Below are 6,872 nucleotides of genomic sequence, written 5' to 3'. Positions count from 1 at the left end.
ATATATATATATATATATATATATATATATATATATACCACAGCCTTGGTGGTGCTGTGGGTTAGGCATTGTGCTGTTAACTGCAAGATTGGTGGTTCAAATCCACCAGCCACGCTGGAATTAAAACAAGGCTGCTTGCTCTTGTAAAGATTTACAGTCTCTAGAACTGGAATTGTCTTGATGGCCGTGGGTTGGCAGACAGCCTCATCTTCAATATTAACTAGAGCTCTGTCAAACCATAGACTATAGATACAAGCTCTTCTTTACTTTACTATAATTCGTATTGTGCTATTCTTGGTGGAGTTTTCTCTAATTCCGTTCTTTTACCAGAAGACCAGAGTTGATGCTCCCTAAAGAGAGTGGAAGAGTCTTGTGGTGCTGTAGGATAAGCATTGGACTCCTAACTAACTGCAAGGTTGTCGGTTCAAACCCACCAGCCTCTCCTGGAATCCCTATATGGGGTTACTGTGAGTTGGAACTGGCTTGACAACAAACAACAACAAAGAGAGTGAGGAGGGCTGAGGTGGATTCGGCCCAGCCTTCCAGAATCTCCCTCCATGACACCTATTGATGGCTGCTCCCTACCTGCTGTCATAGTATCTCCACCTTTCCACCTGTTTACATTTCCACACTCATTAGCATAGAATAAAAGTCTGAATCAAAAGGGATATTGAGATTAACTTCATAGACAAGTTGTTTATTTTCATAGGAATTAGTTTTCTTTTGCTTGGAAGTACTAATAAGAGATTGACTCGGTGTGAATTGTGTGTGTGTATGTGTTTTAATGGTCGAAAATTGTGCCCTGGTTATGTGACTGGGCTTGGAGTCAGACTGCTGAGCTCTTAGATTTTTATCTGTTTCCTTGGACAACTTCTGTCATCTCTTAGTTTCTTCATGGATAATTCTTGGAGTTCTTCTTTTGTATTTGTGTTGTTTGGGGTAGTAGGTAGTATTTTATATATGCATTTAATACAAATACAGTTTTTATACCAAAAAAACTACAATATGTAAAACATTTTATTCCATACTTGCAGTCAGATTTCCTAGATGTATTTATTACCCTTTCTGTTGTCAGTTGGATGAAGGTTTACAGAGCAGAGTAGTGTTCTAGTCAACAATTCATACTAGCTAAATTTATTTTTTAACTAATTTTTGACAAATTAAAAATTAATAAAGTTCCCTTATACCCCTCATAACACTTCTTCTAGTATAATAATAAAAAGCTGAATGTTAGCCTTGGTGAGTAAACTCTAACTCTTACTTAAATGCTACCAATTTTCCCACTAGTGTTCTTTTTCTGTTGCAGGATCCCATCTAGAACCCTACATTACCTTTAGTTGTTATTTCTCCTTGTTCTCTTGACTGTGAGAATTCATTAGTCTTTCTTCATCCTTCAGAATGTTAACACTATTGAAGAGTCCATACCCAAAACCAAACTCACAGCTGTCGAGTCGATTCTGCCCCTATTGGACAGAGTAGGATTGCACCTTAGAATTCCATAGACTGTATCTTTCTGGAAGCAGACTGCCTCATCTTTATTGTGAGGAGATGTTGGTGAGTTGAACAACTGACCTTTCGCTTAGCAGCCAAACCCTTAACCACTGTGCTACTAGGACGCCTGTTATTGAAGAGTACTGGACATTTCTTTTGTAGTTGTTGTTGTTAAGTGCCTTGGCGTTGGTTTCCTACCCATAGCGACTCTGTATAGGGTTTCTGAGGAGTGACTGGTGAACTTGAACCACTGACCTTACAGCTCAAATGGCTTTACAGACTGGCGCATTAAACCACAGCGCCACACCAGGACTCTTTTTGTAGAATATCCCTGAATTCAGAATTATGTGATATTTGCTCAGGATTACCTACCTACCTACCTACCTACCTACCTACCTACCTACCTACCTACCTACCAACCAACCAGTCAACCAACCAAGCAACCAATCTGTCAACCAGTTGCAGTTCAATGAGTACTGACACGTGGAGACCATTTATGTGTCAGAATAGAGGTGCAAACCATAGGGTTTCCGGTGGTGGTTTTTTTCAGAAGTAGATTGTTAGGCCCACGCAGGGACAGACTTCTTCCTCCTAATTAGAATGCAGTTATGCAGTTCTGGCAAGAACACCACAGGAATGATGTATCATGCTTAGTGTGTCACACCAAGGGGTTTGTGATGCAGATACGTCTTCTCATTAGTGATGCTAGCAGTAAGTGTTGGGCTAAGGTGCCAGGTTTTGTCTATCTTTCCCTTTGTAGTTCGAAAGTACTTTGGGGGAGGTACTTTCAGACTGCAGATACTCTTTTTCTCCTCAACCACTGCATACTAATTTTATCATTCCTCAGTGGATCTTGTCTGCAGCAGTACTGTGATATTTGCCTAATGGTGGTTTCCTGTTGTCCTATTTCCCATTGCCTTTATTAAATGAAATTCTATAAGAAAGAACTGTCCTCACTCATTTATTTATTTATCTGTTCAATTCTTTATATGCATATTACTATGTACTCACCACCCCTGACTGTCAGTTTGTCGTACTGTGGTGACTTGTGTGCTGCTGTGCTGCTGGATGCTATGCCACTGGGATTTGAACTACCAGCTGCTCCGCGGGAGAAAGATGAGGCTTTCTACTCCCGTAAAGATTTACACCCTCGGAAACCCTGTACAGGGTCGCTATGGGTCGGACCCGACTCAACGGCACTTAACAACAACAACAACAACAATGTTACACCCAGGAATCCTAGTATGGCGCTGTGGGTTAATGCATCAGACTACAAAGTCGTTTGAACTGCAAGTTTGGTGGTTCAAGCTCACCTTGGAAACCCTATACAGGGTCACTATGGGTCGGAATCAACTCAACGGCACTTAACGACAACAAATGTTACACCCATGGTAGACAGGTTTCAGCTGAGTTTCCAGACTAAGACAGATTAGGAAGAAAAAGAGACGGACTACTTCTGAATGTTTAGCCACTGATAACCTTATGAATAGCATTGGAACACTGTCAGATAGAACCAGAATATTGAATATTTGAAACATGATGAAGAGCACCAGAATATTGTCAGATATGGTGCTGGAAGATGAGCCCTTCAGGTTGGAAGGCACTCAAAATGCGACGAGCTGCTGCCTCAAAGTGGTGTTGACTTCGATAACGCGAATGGAGTAAAGCTTACAGGGCTTTCATTTGCTGATAGGACACAACTCAAATTGAGGAGAAACTGCTGTAAAAATATAATTGGAATATGGAATGTACGAAGTATGAATTTAGGAAAATTGGAAGTTGTCAAAAATGAAATGGAATGCATAAACATTGGTATCCTGGTCCTTACTGAGCTGAAATGGACTGGTGTTGGTCATTTAGAATCTGACAGTCATATGGTTTACTGTGCTGGAAATGGTAAATTGAGGAGAAATGGCATCAGATTATACCAACTTCTTCAGTCTTAAATTAATAAAACATGCAATCGAGGTATTGATAATTATTGTTGATTGGAATGCAAAGGTTGGAAACAAAGAAAAAGAGGGATCAGTATTTGGAAAATACTTGGCCTTGGTAATAGAAATGATACTGAAAATTGCATGATGGACTTTTGCAAGACCAATGACTTTTTCATTGCAAATATCTTTTTTAAAGCAACATAAAAGACAAGTATACACATGAACCTCACCAGAAGAAATACATAGAAATCAAATTGACTACATCTGTGGAAAGAGACCATGGAAAAACTCCATATTATCAGCCAAAACATGGCCAGGGGCAGACTGTGAAACAGACCATCATCAATTTCTCATACACAAATTCAGACTGACACTGAAGACAATTAAAACAAGTCCATGAGAGTCTAAATATGACCATGAACATGTCCCACCTGAATTAAAGTTCGTCTCAACAACAGATCTGATGCATTAGACACTAATGACTGAAGACCAGAAAAGTTGTGGGATGACATGAAGAACATCATACAGGAAGAAAGCAAAAAAGTCATTAAGAAGATAAGAAAGAAGGGAAAGACCAAAATGGATGTTAGAAGAGACTCTGAAACTTGCTCTCCAGCATAGGGATAGATGCTAAAGCAAATGGAAGAAATGAGGTAAAAAAGCTGAACAGAAAATTTGAAAAGGCAGCTCGAGAAGACGGAGTCAGATATTATAATGAATGTGCAAAGACCTGGAGTTAGAAAACCAAAAGGGAAGCACATGCTCAGTATTCCTCAAGCTGAGGAAACTGAAGAAAAAATTTCAAGCCTTGGCTTGTAATACTGAAGGAATCTATGGGTAAAATGTTGAATGATGCAGAAAGCATCAAAAGAAGTTGGAAGGAATACAGAGTCACTGTATCAAAAAGAAAGGTATGATGTTCAACCAATTCAAAAGCTAGCATATGATCAAGCGCCAGTGATACTAAAGGAAGAAGGCCAAGGTGCACTTGAAGGTGTTGGCAAAGAACAAGGCTCTGGGAATTGATGGAATACAAATTGAAATAATTTCAACAAACTGATGTAGCACTGGAGGCAGTCATTCATTTATTCCCAGAAACTTGGAATACAGCTACCTGGCCAACTGATTGAAATAGATCCATATTTGTGCCCATTCCAAAGACGTAACACAACAGAATGCAGAAGTCATCGACAATATCATTAATACCACATTGCAAGTACATTTTTGCTGAAGATAGTTATAAAATGGCTGACAGGGAGCTCTGGCAGGGCTGAACCTGAGGTTCAGTCTGGATTCAGACAAGGACGTGGAACAAGGAATGCCATTGCTGAAGTCAAATGGATTTTGATTTAAGGCAGAGAATACCAGAAAGATATTTACTTGAGTTTTCTTGACTATGCAAAAACTTCATTTGTGTGACAAGCTGTGGGCAACATTGTGGAGGATACGTATTCTGGAACACTTAATTTGCTCATGAAGAACCTGTACATAGATCAAGAGGCAGTTGTTTGAACAGACTAAGAGACGCTGAATGATTTAAAAATCAGGAAAGGTATACGTCAGGATTATATTCTTTCAATCCTTACTCAGTCTGTACAGTGAGCAAATAATCTGAGAATCTGGATTATATGAAGAATGTGACATCAGGATTGGATATGGAGGTAATGTAACCTAGCTGCTGAAAGCAAAGAGGACTTAACATACTTACTGATGGAGATCAAAGAGCACAGCCTTCAGTATGGGTTACACCTCAATGTAAAGAAAACCAAACTCCTTACCTCTGGACCAGTACATAAATGGAGGAAAGATTGAAGTTGTCAAAGACTTCTTTTGCTTGGATACACTATCAACACTCGATGGAAGCAGCAGTCAAATCAAACAATGTAGTGTGCATTAGACAGATCTGCTGCACAAGACCTGTTTAAAGTCTACAAGAGCAAAGATGTCTGTTTGAAGACTAATGTGCGACTGCTCCAAGCCATGGTATTTTCAATAGCTTCCTATGCATGTGAAATACCCAAGCCATGGTATTTTGAATAGCTTCCTATGCATGTGAAATGGGGACATTGAATAAGGACGACTGTAGAAGAATTAATGTATTTGAATTATGGAGTTAGAGAAGAATATTAAAAGTAACAGGACTGCTACAAGAACAAACTTATTGGAAGAAGTACAGCTAGAATGTGCCTTAGAAGTCTGGATGGTGAGTCTTCGTCTCTCATACCTTGGACATGTCATCAGGAAGGACCAGCCCTTGGAGAAGGGTGTCATGCTAGGTAAATTGGAGGAATAGCAAAGAAGAGGAAGACTCCCAGTGTGATAGATTGGCGCGCAGTGGCAGCATCCATGGGCTCAAGGTTAACAACGATTGTTAGGATGACACAGGACTGGGCAGTGTTTCTTTCTGTTGTTCATAAGGTTGCTATGAGCTGGAATCAACTTGACAGCACGTAACAACAACAAATACATACTCATGGATATTTATTTAGAAATACTGATATCCAAATGGGTTATGTTAAAATCTAATGCTGTCATTATTTATTTTATTGTTCAAATTGTTCCAGTTTTGACCATTAGATGCTGCTTCAGATTGGCTTATGTGTGTGTGTGTGTGTGTGTGTTTTAACAAAAACCTCCCATCCATTTTTGGAGCACTTCCTTACTTTTTGGTACCATGAGATGTTCCAGGCTTATCTTATATTTTCCCTGCATCAGCTTCTGGTTTCTACATGATTCATTTTATTGGAGGATGGTGTTTAGAAATCAGTATCTGGATATTAGGGTGTTCTTGGAGTCCTGGTGTAGTGCTGTTAGATAAACACTGAACTGTTAACCACAAGATCAGTTCAAATCCACCAGCCTTTCCTAGGAAACTATACTGGGTCACTGTGAGTCAGAACCGACTCGATGGCACTATCAACAACAAGGGTGTTCATCGTTACTAGGGCGTTACTGCTTCTAATCCTTCTTAGTGAGCAGACTTAGAATATGAATACTAACTCACACATGCATCTTTATTTCTTTATCTCTTTCTATGTGTTTATTAAAAGCCAGGAGTTTATGCTAATACATCTGATTCTAGTCTTAAGTATAGGACCTTTCCTTATTTATAGCATTACTCCAGCAGTGAGATAGATACTCATACTTATTTGTTCAAGTCTTGGAGACAAATATATTAGTTTCAGAATTGCAAACCCATACTCATGAGGAATATATCTACTAACTACAGTGGAACATTTACGTTCAGTTTTTTTGTCTTCAGCCTGACAGCACCCAGTCAAGATGCAACGAACTGTTTCCCACAGTTATTTAAGCTCTTTTCTTTCCCTCCTTTAGTATGGTTTTGTTACTCACTTTTTTTTTTAATGTTTTATTGTGAATTATATGATAGTTTACATGGGAGAACTTTAGTTTTACATTCATTCCATCGTATATCATCTCATT

General features: G+C 39.2%; 1 protein-coding gene across 1 annotated transcript in view; it reads left to right on the top strand.

The window, feature by feature from the left end:
• Window positions 1–6,872, top strand: part of DHX35 (DEAH (Asp-Glu-Ala-His) box polypeptide 35) — a 154,721-nt gene that overhangs the window by 17,542 nt on the left and 130,307 nt on the right. The window lies entirely within an intron of this gene.

Source organism: Chrysochloris asiatica, unplaced genomic scaffold (assembly GCF_000296735.1).
Source record: "Chrysochloris asiatica unplaced genomic scaffold, ChrAsi1.0 scaffold00403, whole genome shotgun sequence".
NCBI lineage: Eukaryota > Metazoa > Chordata > Mammalia > Afrosoricida > Chrysochloridae > Chrysochloris > Chrysochloris asiatica.
Note: the sequence above shows the minus strand (reverse complement) of the source record. Positions and strands in the feature narration are given on the sequence as shown.